Source organism: Mustela putorius, unplaced genomic scaffold (assembly GCF_011764305.1).
Source record: "Mustela putorius furo isolate JIRA1106 unplaced genomic scaffold, ASM1176430v1.1 tig00003858_pilon_pilon_pilon, whole genome shotgun sequence".
NCBI classification, from domain to species: Eukaryota; Metazoa; Chordata; class Mammalia; order Carnivora; family Mustelidae; genus Mustela; species Mustela putorius.
In genome coordinates, this window is record NW_025422010.1 from 43,897,278 (window position 1) to 43,915,230 (window position 17,953).

A 17,953-nucleotide genomic window follows, 5' to 3' on the forward strand; every position below is an offset into this window, starting at 1 on the left:
AGGAGAGAGAATCTGAAGCAGACTTTGTGCTGAGTGAGGAGCCCAACATGGAACTGTCACAACCCCAAGGTCACAACCTGAGTCGAAATCAAGTGTTGGTGGCTTAACCGATGGTGCCACCCAGATGCTCCTTTCTCATTCTGTTTTAAAAAACTATTAGCCTTTTTCAAATATCTTACTAATTTTTTGTGCTGATTTATGCATTTTACATTTGTCTAGTAATTCAAACTTTGCACAGGGTTTTTAAAAAGATAGGCGTATGGTTATCCAGATATGCTTTTATGATCTTTATTAGTTCTGTATCTGTAGTTGGATCACCATTTTCCCTACAGTTTGTTTTATTTGTATCTTTTTCTAGTCCTTCCAGGAAATTGGCTCTGACGGGGCCCTTGGCCGGGTCTGAGTCACATCCTCTGACCCCAGAGGCAAAGTGGAATTGCTCCCGAGACAAGGGGAGCCTGGATGCCCAGGATTGGTTTAGGGTTCAGATCTCCGAACAGAGTGAGTGTGTGCTAGACACAAAATCCTCACGTGTGACCTAATTTCACACAGGGAGCCCACGTAGATTAAAGCCTACAAACAAATTTGTGAAATGGGAATAAAATGAGCAAGTACTTCAAGCCACCAAGCAGGTGTACTTTGACAACATAGTCGCGTTTTTATCTGCTACTATGAAACAGAGACACGTGATAGCGTTTTCTCTCAGGAGAGATCATATACATTCTTCCCCAGAGAGCAACCTTCTCCAGTTAACCTAAGGGCAAGCATTTCCCAGCTGCTAAGTGTGGCGCAGAGTGCTAGGGTCAAAGCAGGGTCAGCAGGTGCCCTTTCCAGCTCTCATACTGACAGTTCAAGCCGCTGGTGACCGTGGTAAGAGAAACCAGACCCAGAGATGGTTGAGTCTGTACCTGGATTCGCCCAGAGCTCGGCTTTTGCTGAGTTCTGCTGAGTCCCTCACTTTCCTCCTGCTCTGCCTGGCCTTCTACAAGGAAATACTCCTCCAGCAGCTTGCTGGGGCTGGCCGGCTGATAGGGAGTGTCCTGAAGTCTGTACTCAGATCCAGTTCCTCTGGCGTCCCCGACCCTTCATCCAGAAGTAACAGCCCCACCGGCACCCACACCTTGCATCTCCGTATACAGCTCTCGATGACTGTACGGAGTTTTCACAGTTTGTCCAACACCGAACCTTTGACATAATCATTGCACACACACTGCATTTCATTACAAATGAAATCACAGGCTGCTGCTCCTAAATCGAGCTAGTACTTTTTCTCTGGATTTCCTTTCCCACAGGATCATTCGTTCAGTCAGGAAGTCTTGTCCCTTCGGTTCCATTCTTTCCTGTTTCGCAGATGTTTCCTGGGTACCTCTCCAACGCCTGGCCCCCCGGGGGGGGGAGGGTAACTCTCCAACGCCTGGCCCCGGGGTGGGGGTGGGGGGGCGTGCTATGGCTCCTATGTCCTATGCTTTTTTTGTGTCATTGGAGGGAGTCATTGCTGAGACCAGAGCCAGTGACTGGTTTCAGGGACGGCAGGAGGGAAACCTGGGGCAACCCCTCCCACCCCCCCACCCCCCACCCTGCCGGTTAGGTTCTCAGCCTGCGTAAGCTCTTCAGCCAGGCCCATGCATCCCTTGCCCGGCCGTTTGGTGGCCTGACCTTCTATTTCTATTCCTTGCACTACATTCCACCTTCCCCACCAGGGCCAGAGTAACCCGTAAGATGGCATTTCTGTCACATCCCCTGCAGTCTTCTTTCTGGGCTGATGTCCTCCTGCTTCAACAAGGCTGTTTCGGACCTTCCCACCCAAGTCTCCTCTCTGAAGAAAAGAGTAAATGCAAAATTCTGTGGCCTGGGAATTACGCCTGAATAGGCAAATTCTACCAAATTGCAAAACAAATGTTTTTTAAATGAATCCTTGTGTGTTGTTTTTAAGAGACATAAAGCTTGGGCCTTGCATAACATACTTCTGAGTGTTTGATGTAATCATCTTAAAACGATTTACGGTTTAAGGTTTCAATCTCTGCACATAACGCTACCACCACCTTTCAAAAATGTGATCCATGAGAAATATGCCTCAGGTTTCTTCCGTGGCTTCTCTTATCCTCTGGCCTGCCAGTGTGTAAGCCCAGGGACCCAGTAACTGTGAGAAGCTGGCCTTAGAGAATTCAAACCAAAATTCTTAGCCCGGCTCTCAGGGCCTCCAGCAGGCTGCCCTCCTGGCTATGAAATGGTCTTCTCCAAACATTTCCTCAGAAATGCCCCCTCAGGGTGGTCAGGCAACCCTTCACACACACACACCCCCCCCCACCCCCCATGGTGGCAGTTCCCTGATCTGCAAGGCTGCGGTCTGCTATCCCCCAAAGCCCTGTCAGTTTGGGTGAATACAGCTGTTTCCCACAGGTTCATTCCATCACAGGTGTCCTGTTTCTTCTTCCTTTGCCCTTTCCCCTTCCCAGCTTCCTCTTTCCTTTTCTGCCCTCTCTTCACTTCCTCCTCCTCTCCCTTTTCCTTCCTCTCAGTCTTCTTTACAGAAAAAATTAGTCTAAGTACTCATCCCTTGCTAAATTATGAGATCATCCCTATCACTCTTTTCTTCCTATTCGTTATTCCCATGGAAGTATAGAATGACCATGCTTCCCAGGGCCGTAGGTTCACCTGTCGTCCAGGCATAATTATCAGTATAATTATCAGTATTTCTCCTTTTACTCTCAAAAATGTCTGGGTTTGACTGACGGTTTGTATCACTCCCCACTGTCATGGGAATCTCTTCCTGCTAAATATGTTGGTGGAGTTGGGGACATTGATCTATAGGGGGTGACCCCACACGTGACCCCATGCACGTCACACTACATCCCACAAAGAGTGGCAGAGAATGAATGACTCAATTAAAAAATGATCCTTTTTCCATATGTCCCACTGTTGAGATTTTAAAGTTGTGAACAGAGATACACAGAATTCCCACGTTAATAATTTAAAAAATAGTAACCCTGTAGATGAACTAAAAAAAACTTTTATGTGTGGCAAATTGTGAATAGTCTTTACCACATTTTTTTTTTCAGTTACTGAAGGCCGCAAGTGGGTTCTGATAGCCTAAACAGTAATCTAACAAACCACCACATTTTATAATAATGTATAACTTTTCAAATAGTTTTACTTCTACTACCTTACTTTCATGATAACCTTGGGAGGCAGAGAGAGAGCCTGAGTGTCATTGTTACCCCATTCTGTGGATAAAGAAGAAGAGGCTTAAAGTTTTGCTGATTTTCTTCTCATCACATGATAAGATAGTAGCTCCTAGTTGTGTTTCTTTCTAACCAGGTGTTCTTTTTTAAATTTTTAATTTAATTTTTTAATATTTTATTTGAGTATCGTTGACACACAGTGTTACATTAGTTTCAGGCATAACACCTAGTAATTTGATAAGTGTAGACATTATGTTATGTTCACCAAAAGCCCAGCTATCATCTGTGAAGTTACATTACTATTACAGTATCATTGACTATATTCCTTAGCCTGTGTCTTTTTTTTTTTTTTAAAGATTTTTATTTATTGGGACGCCTGGGTGGCTCAGTTGGTTGAGCAGCTGCCTTTGGCTCAGGTCATGATCCCAGCGTCCTGGGATCGAGTCCCACATCGGGCTCCTTGCTCCGCAGGGAGCCTGCTTCTCCCTCTGACTCTGCCTGCCACTCTGCCTGTGCTCACTCTTGCTCTCTCTCTCTCAATGACAAATAAATAAATAAAATCTTAAAAAAAAATTTTATTTATTTATTTATTTGACAGATCAGAAGTAGGCAGAGAGGCAGGCAGAGAGAGACAGAGAGAGGAAGGGAAGCGGGCTCCCTGCTGAGCAGAGAGCCCCATGCGGGGCTTGATTCCAGGCCCCTGAGATCATGACCTGAGCTGAAGGCAGAGGCTTAATCCACTGAGCCACCCAGGCACCCCTAGCCTGTGCCTTTTATTCTGTGACTTTTTCATTCCATGACTGGAAGCCTCACCCATTTAGCCCACCCACCCCTCCCGTGTGGCAACCATCAGTTTATGCTCTATATTTATAGCTCTGATTCTGTTTTAATTTGTTTATTCATTTGTTTGTTTAAGATTCCACTTATGAGTGGAATCATATGGTACTTGTCTTTCTCTTTCTGATGTATTTCACTTAGCATAATACTCTCTAGCTCGATCTACCTTGTCTCAAATGGCACAATCGCGTCCTTTTTTATGGCTGCATAAACTAGGTGTTCTTTTATTTCAGCGTGGGCTGAGATAAAGGAGAAACTCCCCTATCTTAGTAGTTGGAGAAAAAAAGGCTTACATCTCACATCAAATCTGCTCTGAAATAGCCGCCTCTTTCTACTTACATCTATGTCATTTGGAATATCAGAATTCCAAGGTCACTGAAGTAGGAGGTCATTGATGAGAAAGTCCCTAGCTCTTCATGCTTCAACTTGGAAAATAAAAAAAATGCTTCGACTTGGAAGGACACCGATATTTCTGCGCACAGCTATTGGTCAGAAGAAATCACATGGCCCTGACCTGAAGTATAAAGAAGATTGAGATTCCAGAGGAGCCCAGGGAAGATCCGGTGACCCCTAATTGTTTCTGCCACAGCCACCCACATGTGTATCATCCAGGAAGTCTTTAATAAGCATCCACATCAAGTAAAATACCCTGTTGTTTGAAACTCGCTTTAATATCCCATAAAGAAAAAAAGAAAAAGAAAACACATTTGGAGGACTGAAAGGTAAAAGAAAATTGGCAAAATGCTGTTAACTGTTGGAGGTGAGTGATGACTACATAGGAATTCATGATATTATTCTACTTTGGGGTAGCTTTCTGTTATTTAAAAAAAAAAAAAAAAAGTAGGGAATACCTGGGTGGCTTAGTCGGTTAAGTGTCTGCCTTAGGCTCAGATCATGATCTCAGGGTCTTTGGATCAAGCCCCACATTGGGCTCCTTGCTTGGTGGAGAACCTGCTTCTCCCTCTCCCTCTGTCCCTCCCCGTGCTTGTGCTCTGTCTCTTTCTCAAATCAATCAATCAATAAATGATAAAAAAAATAAAAGAAGGGAGCACTTATTCCATACATTTAAGGTGAGACTTGGATGTGACTGTTTTACAAAGTCAAGAATACTTACATATATAAAATAACTATTGGACTTTCCAGTTCATGAATAATTGATTTTCATTGTGTTCTGATTCCACATTGAGTATTCCTTAACCTTAAGTTTTTTTAATACTGATGATATTAAGGTGGTCTTGATATTGTCCCAAAATAAATGTTCCTTTCCTATAAAGAAGAGAAAAACAGTAGTCTGCTCAAGTTGGAACGTTCAATCCTCTCCATTCCGTGTTTTGGAAATTAGATGATGTTGATTTAAAAGCGGCACGGATCCACAGCAGTTTTTAGCTGTCAGGAGTGGGCTCTGTTCCCCTGCCCTTGGATTTGGACTGGCCTGGTGTCTGCTTTGACATATCAAACACAGCAGGAGGGATGTTGTGGAGTTCTAAGCATAGGCCTAGACTTCTGTTCTCAGCCTCTAGTAATCAGAGGCCCTGTGAAGAAGCCCAGTGAGCTTGCTAGGCTCGCGTGACATCGCTGACGACCATACGAACCCTGGGACTCGTGAGGGAAGCCACAGAGATCAAACAGCTGCTGCTAATCACCCAGACAGCTGCAGGGACAGACACCAGAGACCCTATGTGAGACCAACAGAAGAACCACCCCTCTGAGTGCAGTTTGAATTGTTGACCCACAGACTCATGAGCAAATAAAATAACTGTTATTTTTATTTATTTATTTTTAAAGATTTTACTTATTTATTTGGCACAGAGAGAGATCACAGGCAGGCAGAGAGGCAGGCAGAGGGAGAGGGAGAAGTATGCTCCCCACTGAGCAGAGAGCCCGATGCAGAATTCAATCCCAGGACCCTGGGCTGACGACAGACACCTGAAGGACTAAGCCACCCAGGCGCCCCCAAATGACTGTTATTTTTAAACTACTAAGTTTTTGGAATGGTTTCCTATGCTGCAATGGACAATAGATCAGATAGTTTATACCTACAGACCCTCAAGTCACTGATTTAGATTTTTTAAAATATTTGTTTTTTTTTTTTTTTAGGTTTTTCTTTTTTCAATTCTTGGAAATCTTTAGGCTGCACATCTTAGAGATGATAAGAACTGAGTGTCAGAAGTCTCGGAGTTAAAAATATATAGAAACTGTATCTCTCTCCAAGGAGAACTGGTGTCCTTTATTCACTCAACTTTAGTTTTATCTACTTTTATGACATTGGAATTGCACTAGGATGTGATTTAATTTGGGGGTTGGAAGAGAGTTTACATTGGCATTGAGGGAGTTTTCCTGAGAGATAAACTTTCAAGGAAACACATTGTAATTCAAGGGAAAGTGTGTTTCCAACCAGCATGACTTCAAAAACAACAGAGTTCAGTAGCTGAAGCATTAATGGATTCCCCAGATGCTGTTGATGATATTAACTTCTTCTGGGATTAACTCAAGAGCCCCATGAGAAAGGGATAATGTTAGATGTTTACTAGAGAGGTGATGAAAATAGAACTGAACAGAAAAACTCAATTTGTGCTAGTTTCTTACCATCGCAGTTGGGAGAGATACAATGTTCTGCAAAATGACACCAAGGGCCTAGATTTTAATGAAGCAAATCTTCCCTTCCCTTATACCAATCCTCAGTGGGTCAGAGAAACCACTGTTTCCCAACCATTCTTTTCTGAGTCTCTTTGCATTAAGAGAAACCTGCATTCCAGGTAAAACTATGCGTGTGTCCTAAAGCAGATTAAAGCTGTCATGAATTTCTGAACTATACTCAGTGAGTCTGAGCGTCCTTGGGAATGATTTGCTAGACTGCCATTTTTAAAGTTAAGGTGCCTTTGCTACAGATTGAATCTTACCTGTGAGAGCCAGTCTAAAAAAGAATCATGAATTAAAAGGTAACACTTTGGGATATGCCTTTTATCTTTAAAATGCTCACTATATCTAGCAGAGTTTACAATCCAGAATCTTTGACCCTAGGTAATCATTTTCAAAGTATACTTTAACCAAGAATAACTGTTTCCCTCTGACTCCAAAAGCCTATATTAAATTTATTTTTAAGTGATGTCGCTCACATCTTTCCTACTAAAAAAAAGTCATGAATGAGAAGAAAGGCGTTTACCAGGAGGAAAGGCTAAACACTGGATGAAGGTTTGAATGGCAAAGACAGACAACTCATTCAAAGTTGAGTTGAAGTCTAAGCATAGGCCTAGAGGTCTTTGCCATTCAAACCTTCAAAGCCTGCTGACAAAGACAGCACCTGAAGCCGCAGGCAGCCTTTCAAGAGAAATACAAGAAGATTTTGATGAGCAGAGTCTCCGCACAGGGCCCTGAACCCAGGGCTGCTGTTGACTCCAAAAACAATGAGGCAGGGTCCTATTCCCAGGAGCTTACCATCTACATAGTCATGGAAGGCATCATGCGTCTGAAGAGCTAAGAGCAAGGGAAGCGGCAAATAGAAATGAGATAGATATGAGATATCACAATAGTGAATGGTAAATGTGAAATGAGCCTCTGGGGCATGCTTCAGGGACCCAGATGGAACAGAGGTTGTTGCAGGCTGGTCCTGAGGGAAGATCATACATATACAGCCAGGACAGTTTTTAGATCCTGAAGAATGGATGGGATTTGGAAAAGCTGAAAAGGATGGGGAGGTAATTTAGTTTGGAACCAGATAGAGAAATTGGTACACAGGATGCCAAAGGAAAGAGGCAACACAGCATCCAATATGGGGCCCATTTGGAGCTGATAAGTAGGAGAGTTTAATTAGAGCAGAGCAAGCCTGGATGTTGATGATCTGTTGGGCAATGAACGGTGTTTGAGTCAGATTATGGAGGGTGTTAGTGGTCAAGGCGGTTGATCTACATTCTCTTGGTAACTGGAATCATAGATAAATCTTTGGTTGTCTTCAGACACTTATTGGGGTGGCCAAAAGATTAAGGACCATGTGGCGTCTTCTTAAATGGACAGACAGCTTCCTAAGAGTTAGAAGCTGAAATAGGGTGTACCACTCTTCTTACCTTTGGACTGAAAGTGATTAGAAGCCCTGTCGATTTGTTTTAATTTGGATCAAGTTGAGAACCTTTCTAAACCAAAATATGAACTTGGTCCTATAATCTAGTTAGGTTTCTCCTGTAAAAAACTGAGCATAAAGAAATTAAATACTAATCTTCACCATGCTCTCCCACCAAATATGCTTTTATACATGTGCATTCAAAGGCAGTATTCAACAAATTTACCATTCAGAAAGTGATAGAATACATGTTATAAGTGAGGGTTCTCATTTCTGTTATAATTTCAGGAAGAAGGATCTGTGCCTGCTGCCTCTCCAGTTGTAGTAAAAGAAGACTCAGGCATAGGCAGATTTTCTTAAGCCAAATTTTGGCAAAAATATGCAGAAGGACGAATGTACACAATTCCAGCAGTAGAGAGAACATCTCTGTCCCAGGAGAAGAGAATGCAGACCAGATGAGCTCTAGTGTTTTTTTTTAAAATATGGTCACCATTTTTTCAATTAGGAAACTATGTTCCAAAATCAGCTTGTAAAGCATGTAAAGAAAACAAAATATGGTTTTCTACATAGACTATCTTGAGCTACTCTGTCATCTTTCTAAAACCCTAAGTGAAATAGCCCTTTTTGGATATTGTTTTATATAAAAACATGGACAAGGTAGATCCTTCTTGCTATGAATGTCAAGGTGAGGTGCCCTGGCAGGGGAAAGCCAGACAGGCAGCCTCCATTTCAGTGTTCTATGACCTTGAAGTTTACTGCTATCTGGGCACACTAACTACTGTTAATTTTTGAGTTAGAAAATCAAGGATTATGACAGAGAGTTTCAAGCCTTAAAGTGCGTTATGATCACTTGCGAAAGGTACAGATTTGGGGTTCTACCCCCAAAGACTCTGATTTGTCTGGGAAGGACCCTGGAATCTTTATTTTTAGCAAAGGCCTAAGACAGGCATTTGATTCCCAGGTGACTCTGTACTATAGACCTTAAGAAACACCAAACTAGGGCTTTACATTTCCGGAGATTTAACTGCTGATCTTTTGAATGAAGGAAGGAGTGACTAGGGTATAGGGTAGAGGGGAGATAAAGATCATATTCTTGAGAGCTAAATCAAGAAATGAAAACCTCAGGGAGTAGCTTCTCTCTTTCTAAAAACTGCTCCAAAATACCACAGTTCCACAGAAGCTGTACAAAACAGGAAGCTACTGTGGTTGATTTCTCACAAATTTACGATCAGATTAAGACAGAGGTCATTATGATAGAGACAGCAGGCAGGGAGTGTGTGTGTGGGGGGAGTGGTGCCATCCTGCCATTCTTTTACCTCCCAAACTATTATCATTTATGAATGAAATGAGCACACTGCCAATTCTGACTCTTGGTCATTAACCAAGGGGGGAAATTTAATAAAATCCCAGACTAATCCAGACAATTGGTGGCCAACTAGAAACTTCCTCATCACGTTTTTTATATTATATTCACTGTTATGCTGATGGAGTCAAAGTCAATTATCATGCTAGAGAATACTATGTATGAGTCAGAAAAAATGAACCAGATTTGCATGTGGCAACAAAGATATATCTCAAAAACAAAACACTGAAAAAAAAAAAAGTACAGAAAGAGGTAGTGAAATACCATTTATGTATAGAACACGCATGCACAACACAATGCTACCGTTTTTCCAAAGCTGAACATATGTTTAAGTGACAGTAAATATATATGCATTAAAAAGACTAAAGCGAGTGCCTCTGTTGGAGGATGGGGACTTGAGGTTGGTGGTGGAGGGTAAAGGGGAAACAAACAAACAAACGAAACCAGAGATGGCATCTTATCACAGATCATTGGTAATTGTGGATCTTGAACTGAGAGGTGGCATGGACTCAATTCTGGGTCCCCTAGGAACAAAAGGAAAAATGTTAAATGACTTGGTGTCTGCCCTTACAGAAATGCAATTTGGTAGGAATTATATGCATGAAATAAATAAGACATATATATTCATGTGTTAAATAGGAAGTACCATGATAGTTCAGAGAATAGAGAAGAAAAAGAAAAAGATTAAAATGACAAAATTTTAAGGCAAAAAAAGGGAAAAGACAAAGGTTCTGTGGTGTTTGGCAATGGCCCACAGATGTGTTCCACTGGCCATCTTTGGTAGTTCCCTGTTTTCATCATTTTTTCAGTGGTCTGTAGGAATTAACACCAGCCTAGATCTTGCAATTCTGTCCCAGTTCCCAAGGACTACTTTGTTTACTTCACTCTTTTCTATACGCATAGGAGATATGATTGAATTTTGCTTAAATGAGGAAAATCTTCATTTCATTTATTTCTTTTTATTCTTTTTTTCACACTGACTTAAAAAAACTTATTTACTTATAGTTGACCCATAATGTTACATTGGTTTCAGGTGTACAACATAGTGACTGGACAAGTTTATAAATTAGGCTATGCTCAGCCCAAATGTAGCTCCCATCTGTCACCATACAACACTATTACAATATCATTGACTATATTCCTTATGCAATGTCTTCTATTCCTATGACTTATTCACTCCCTAACTGGAAGCCTGTATATCACACTCCCCTTCACCCATTTTACAGAGCTCAGGCTCTGTGAGGGCAGGCAATATTTGCAAAAATTTCTAGTACCAAAGTGTGCTCCTCTACTGAACATTAGTGAAGGTAATGTTAGCTGTTGTATTAGATGTGCCCTTAATAGCAGAAGCTTAAAACTGATGTCACAATATAATGATGACTCTCCTGGATTGCTGGCTCTCCTCCATGCTGTGATTCAGCTCAGTCTTGAATCTTTGCCATTTTATACACTCAAATCTCAATTTGCCCTGAGAGCCCTTTCTGTTCCAGCCATCCAGAAGAGGAGAAAAAATGCAAGACTATGTTTGGATAATTTTGATAGTCCAAGATTGGAAGAAACATTACCTTATTTCCTATGCTCATCCCACTAGCTGGAGTTCAGTTATAGATCTGACAGGAAGGCTGGGAAAAGTATTTGTATATTCAGGTACATGGGGAGATGAGTCTGCCAGATAGCACGTGTGTATGTATATATGTATGTATGTATACGTCAATCTCTGATTCACAAGAGTTTTAGAAATGGGGAATGATACAGGTCATAGGAAATATACCTTTGATTTTACAGGACACATTTGATGTATTTCACCAGAAGCTGAATCAAGAGAATCAAATTGCACCTCTCTATTTATTTTTTAAAATTAAATTTAATTTTAATTTTATTATTTTTTCAGTGTTACAAAATTTACTGTTTATGCACCACACCCAGTGCTCCATATAATACATGCCCTCCATAATATCCACTACCAGGCTTACCCCACCCCCACCTCCCCCAAAACCCTCAGTTTGTTTCTCAGAGTCCACAGTTTCTCATGGTTTGCCTCCCCCCTCCAATTTCCCCCAACTCACTTCTCTTCTCCATCTCCTAATGTCTTCTGTGCTATTCCTTATGCTCCACAAATAAGTGAAACCATATGATAATTGACTCTGCTTGACTTTTATTTCATTCAGCATAATCTCTTCCAGTACCATCCATGTTGATACAAAAGTTGGAGTATTACGTCCCCATCCTTTCTGATGTAGGCATAATACTCCATTGTATATATGGACCTTTTCTTCTTTATCCATTCATCTGTTGAAGGGCATCTTGGTTCTTTCCACAGTTTGGCAACTGTGGCCACTGCGCTATGACCATTGGGGTACAGGTGGCCCTTCTTTTCACTACATCTGTATCTTTGGGGTTAATACCCAGTAGTGCAATTGCAGGGTCATAGGGTAGTTCTACTTTTTATTACTCAAGGAATCTCCACACTGTTTTCTGAAGTGGCTGCACCAACTTGCATTCCTACCAACAGTGTAAGAGGGTTCCCTTTTCTTCACATCCTCTCCAACACATGTTGTTTACTGTCTTGTTATTTTGGCCATTCTGACTGGAGTAAGGTGGTATCTCAATGTGGTTTTGATTTGAATCTCCCTGATGGCTAATGATGATGAACATTTTTTCATGTGTCTGTTAGCCATTTGTAGGTCTTCTTTGGAGAAGTGTCTGTTCATGTCTTCTGCCCATTTTTTGACGTGATTATCTATTTCGTATGTGTTGAGTTTGAGGAGTTCTTTACAGATCTTGGATATCAGCGCTTCGTCTGTAGTGTCATTTGCGAATATCTTCTCTCATTCTGTGGGTTACCTTTTCATTTTGTTGACTGTTTCCTTTGCTGTGCAGAAGCTTTTGACCTTGAAGAAGTCCCAAAAGTTTGTTTTCACTTTTGTTTCCTTTGCCTTTGGAGACATATCTTGAAAGAAGTTGCTGTGGCCAATGTCAAACAGGTTACACCTATGTTCTTCTCTAGGATTTTGATAGATTTCAGTCTCATGTTGAGGTCTTTTATCCATTTCGAGTTTATCTTTGTGTATGGTGTATGAGAATGGTCGAGTTTCATCCTTCTACACATAGCTGTCCAATTTTCCCAGCACCATTTGTTGAAGTGACTGTCTTTTTTCCACTGTATATTTTTTCCTGCTTTGTTGAAGATTATTTGACCATAGAGTTGTGGGTCCATATGTGGACTCTATTCTGGTCCACTGGTCTATGTATTTGTTTTCGTGCCAATACCATGCTATCTTGTTGATCACAGCTTTGTAGTAAAGCTTGAAATCAGGCAACATGATGTCCCCAGTTTTGTTTTCCTTTTTCAGTATTTCCTTAGCAATTTAGGGTTTCTTCTGGTACCATACAAATTTCAGGATTGTTTGTTCCAGCTCTTTGAAAAATGCTGATGGAATTTTGATTGGGATGGCACTGAAAGTATGGATGGCTCTAGGCAGTATAGACATTTTAACAATGTTTATTCTTCCAATCCATGAGCATGGAAAGCTTTTCCATCTTTTTGTGTCTTCTTCAATTTCTTTCATGAGTGTTCTATAGTTCTTCAAGTACAGGTCCTTTACCTCTTTGGTTAGGTTTATTTCCAGGTAACTTATGGTTCTTGGTGCTATAGTCAATGGAATCAATTCTCTAATTTCCCTTTCTATATTTTCATTGTTAGTGTGTAAGAAAGCAACTGACTTCTGTACGTTGATTTTGTATCCTGCCACATTACTGTATTGTTGTATAGTACTGAATTGCTGTATGAGTTCTAGTAGTTTGGGGGTGGAGTCTTTGGGTTTTACATATAAAGTATCATGTCATCTGTGAAGAGAGAGTGTTTCACTTCTTTGCCAATTTGAATACATTTTATTTCTTTTTGTTGTCTGATTGCTGTTGGTAGGACTTCTAGTACTATGTTGAACAAGAGTGGTGAGAGTGGGCATCCTCGTTGTGTTCCTGATCTCAAAAGGAAGGCTGTCAGCTTTTCCCCATTGAGGATGATAGTCACTGTGGGTTTTTCGTAGATAGATTTTATGAGTTGAGGAATGTTCCCTGTATCTCTATACTTTGAATCAGGAAAAAATTGACAAATTGAAAAGACCAATATCTAGTAACGAGATTGAAGCAGTGATGAAAAACCTCCCAGAAAACAAGAGCTCAGGACTTGATGGATTCCCTGGAGAATTCTACCAAACATTCAAAGAAGAAATAATACCTATTCTACTGAAGTTACTTAATTTATTTATTTTTTAAAAAGATTCTATTTATTTATTTGACAGACAGAAATCACAAGTAGGCAGAGAGGCAGGCAGAGAGAGAGGAGGGTGGAAGCAGGCTCCCTGTTAAGCAAAGAGCCCAATGTGGGGCTCGATCCCAGGATCCTGGGATCATGACTTGAGCTGAATGCAGAGGCTTTAACCCATTGACCCACCCAGGTGCCCTCTGAAGCTGTTTTAAAAGATAGAAACAGAAGGAAAACTTCCAGACTCTTTTTTGAAGCCATATTACCCTGATCCCCAAACCAGGTAAAGACCCCCACCAAAAAGGAGAATTTCAGACCAATATCCCTGATGAATATGGATGCTTAGATTCTCAACAAGATCTTAGCTAATAGGGTTCAACCGTACATTAAAAAGATTATTTACCATGACCAGGTGGGATTTATCCATGGGATGCAAGAGTGGTCCAACATTCACAAATCAGTCAATGTGATAGAACAAATCAATAAAAGAAGAGAGAAGAATCACATGGGGCCTCTCAATTGATGCAGAAAAAGCATTTGACAAGATACAGCATCTGTTCCTGAGTTGTGCCTCTTTAAAGTCTTCTTCATCAACATTCACTTACCCTAAAACAAAGAAAGCTGCAGGGACGAAATGATTGTATATGAGTTGGAAGTTCTAGCAATCCTTCACTTGGAAACATTTTCTGGTCTGTGCCCCACTGGGACAGTGATCAGCTTTACCCCTCTGCCATTCAGCTGCCCTTTCTGACTTCTCAGAGCCAGGATCTAGATGTCTGAATCTTCTGGTCTTGGTTAAAATTTTTAGATTTTACGCTGACCAGTCCACACCTTTGAGACTTGCGTGGCCCTTTATGTCTTAGCTAATTTCCTTGGCCTTTACTTTTTGACATCCTGAATCTATTTGTTTCAACCCAGGCTGTGCCTGTGTGAACTTTCCTTCTAACTCGTGTGAGTCAATGAGCTGCTGTCTCTTAAGACATGGCTAAGATGCAGTTCTGGGTTGTGGTTTAAGTCCTGGCTCACATTATTTTATTACTCTCTTCAGCTCAGTGTGATTATGGCATACGAATTATTGGGCTTTCTAGATGAAATCCCTATAGAAGAGCTTAATATTTTATCTCGAATATATTTACACTTAATGAGAAAAGTGCTGAATCATCTAGATATTTCAAATAAAAATCTAAATTTGAATGAAAGAAGGAAGTTCTCCTGTGTTCCTGCCACATATTTAGAATTTTGTTTATCATATTTGCCAATTGTTCATCAAAATGCTCAAGTAGATAGATAACATCATATCTCCCCATGGTTTATGTCATGAAGGTAATTAAACTGGATACAGAGGTCTCTGCCTGTTTAATTCCTACTCAACCCCAAGGGCTTGCTGGAGCTTACCTTCCTTTGTGAGATCATCCTGGGTCTCCCTATTTGCTCTGTGCCCCTTTCCCTCCCTGTAAACTCATAGATCTTTTAATTTTGTATTTTTAAGGCATTTATGTCATTCCATCATCAGTTAGAACTCTTTGTTGATGTTTTTCTTCTCCAGCATAGATTATGAGGCCATAACAAAGGCGATGAAGCAATTTTTTGCTTCTTAACAGCAACTAACACAATATCTGCAAATTGCTAGGAAATCAGTAAATATCTCAAATATAATTCTAATAATGTAGTTTTTTTTGGTACACAACATTTTGATGCATCTCCCCTCACAGTCTGTAGTCTTCTTGAGTATGTGAGCGTCCATGTGGCCCGCCATCACTTATATCAATAGAAAGAGGGACTTTCTCACATTTGCAGAAGCTGGGATCCCTTCAGAAATTAACTACACCCACAGACCCACCTGGATCATAAGGTTTATCTTTTCTCTTGATAAAGAAATGAGATGAAATCTTCTTAATCGGTAATACCCTGAATTGATCCCAGTAAGGGGGAAAAATTCAAACAATCAACCAAGCAAAAGGGAGAAAAGGGCTACATCCCCATGGTGCCTTTAGCCTTCCCCACCCTGCAAAGCGGGTCTATGCCTTTCACAGCCTCTGGGGCCCTGCGGGATCCGCAGCCAGCAGGTGGCTCGAGCTTCTCGGCGCTCCAAGAGGAACAGGAGAACAGCAACCCCGAGAAGGGGGCACCCGCCCAGCAGCCTCAGACCCCGTCCAGCACCCTCCCAGTCCAGCACTGCAGCTGATGCCCAAGACACAATGGCTTGCACCTCTTAAGGATCTTTCAATGAATGATGAGAGCGTGTCCCTGTTCCCCCCTGGAATGCAAACAGTAAACAGCCTGCATTTACCATCCACTTGGAGGAAGCAGAAGAAACTCCAAAGAGAGTCCAAAGATAGAGAGTTGAACTTAATCTAAAAAACAGGACAAGAAAATGCCCTGGTTTTGAACTCAGCTATTACTTTCCTTGGACCAAGAAAACCACTGGTACCTCTTGGTTATCCAATGGGTGGTAGTTTTGCGTCACCACATACTGTGGACGTGATTCTACTAGAAGATGAGAAGCCAGTGGGTGTCTGTGAAATGCCAGACTGCTCTGAGGACATTCACACTTAGCGCGAGGAAATGGAGGTGCAGTGTAAGCGGACTGTGGGTTATGGGAAAAGAGCCAGCCTTCCCTCACCGTCCGGGGGCTATCTCAAGCACTGGTTAGTTGAAGTAGAAGTTGAAGTAGAAGAAGGATGCAAACTATCAGATGAGACCCTGCATTTGGCTGTGAGCTACACTGATAGGTTCTTCTCACTCATGTCTCTGATAGGAGGAAAACTTTAGCCTGGGCTGTGCTGTTAGCCTCAAAAGTTGAAGAAATCTAGCTCCTTCCTCCCAAGTAGCAGAGTCTGTGTATGTTACAAGTGATACCTACACCAAAAAAACACATCCTGAGAATGAAACACCTAGGGTGCTTTTTTTTTTTTTTTTTAAGATTTTATTTATTGGAAAGAAAGAGACAGAGATAGGAACAGAGAGCAGAAGCACGGAGGAGAGGGAGAAGCAGGCTTCTGCTGGGCAGGGAGCCCAACATGGGGTTCAATCCCAGAACCCCGGGACCATGATCTGAGCTGAAGGCAGATGCTTAAGTGACTGAGCCACCCAGGTGTCCCCACAACATCGAGTTTTGAAAGAGCTTTGCTTTTAGCCTACCTGTAGCACCTACAGTAAATCAGTTTCTTGCCCAACACTTTCTTCCCTAGCAGTCTGCAAACTGCAAAGTTGAAAGTTTAACAATGTTTGGGGGAGAATTAACTTTGATGGATGCTAATCCACACCTCAAGTATTTGTCATCAGTTATTGGTTGGAGTGGGTTTTCATTGAGCTTTCTACACAATCACAGGACAAAGCTGGTGTGAATCGTTAGTTCGAAAGACGGCATATATCCTGGAACGTCTTTAGCACTTCTCATTGGCGGTCACCATACCTACCTCAGAGCACAACAGCCAATAAGAGGAAAGACCAAAAGTTCAAAGCATCATGCTATCTCTCACCTTAGCCTCCCAGAAACACTAAATGTGTAAGAGTGAGAGACTGCTTTTGTTTTCTAAGGTGTCAACCACTCAGAGTAGATGGTGTATAGTTTTCCTAAAGTTTTATATTTATAATGTCTTAATACAGAAATTATGGTCAAGTACAAATTGTTTTAATTTGTAAATTTTTTATATATGTAATTATCTTAGATATTTGGCTATTTTTTCTCTTTTTTTAAAAGTAAGCTCCATGCCCAAGGTGAGCTTGAAATCACAACCCTGAGATCAACAGTCTCTTGCTCTACTGACTGAGCCAGCCAGGTGCCCCATTATTTGGCAATTTTAAGTGGTTTTGTCAAAGAATCAATGATGCCAGCTGTCAGCATCGTAAGCATTAACAAATGGATTTGGAAAATTTGAGAATAAAATAAGGGAGAAAGGGAAGAAGTTGTACAACCTCTAATTTAAATTAGAAATTCTTGGCTTTTTGCTCCTGTGTTAAGACACACACACACAAGCACACACACACCCTTCAGAGTTCATGGGCTGGTCTGCTGGGAGGAAAACAGGTTACTTTGTTGGAAAGAAACCAGCTTGGCTGTTGCATTAATCAGTGTTTAGGGATCAGCCAATTTCTCCCATGCGTGGGATGAATAGGGTTATTCAGGAAAGGGCATCTGGGCAGGAAATGGGGGAGTTGTGGCTAACAAAGCCAGGCTAGCCCCTGAGAGTGCAAGGGAGATCTGTCATCAGAACAAATGAGCATCAGCTAGGCGAGGGAGAGGCCAA

The 17,953-nt window shown here is 41.5% G+C and overlaps 1 pseudogene; it reads left to right on the forward strand.

Moving 5' to 3' along the window:
• The first annotated feature begins 15,723 nt into the window (after positions 1–15,723).
• Positions 15,724–17,215, forward strand: LOC101683068 (annotated as a pseudogene).
• Positions 17,216–17,953: the final 738 nt, after the last annotated feature.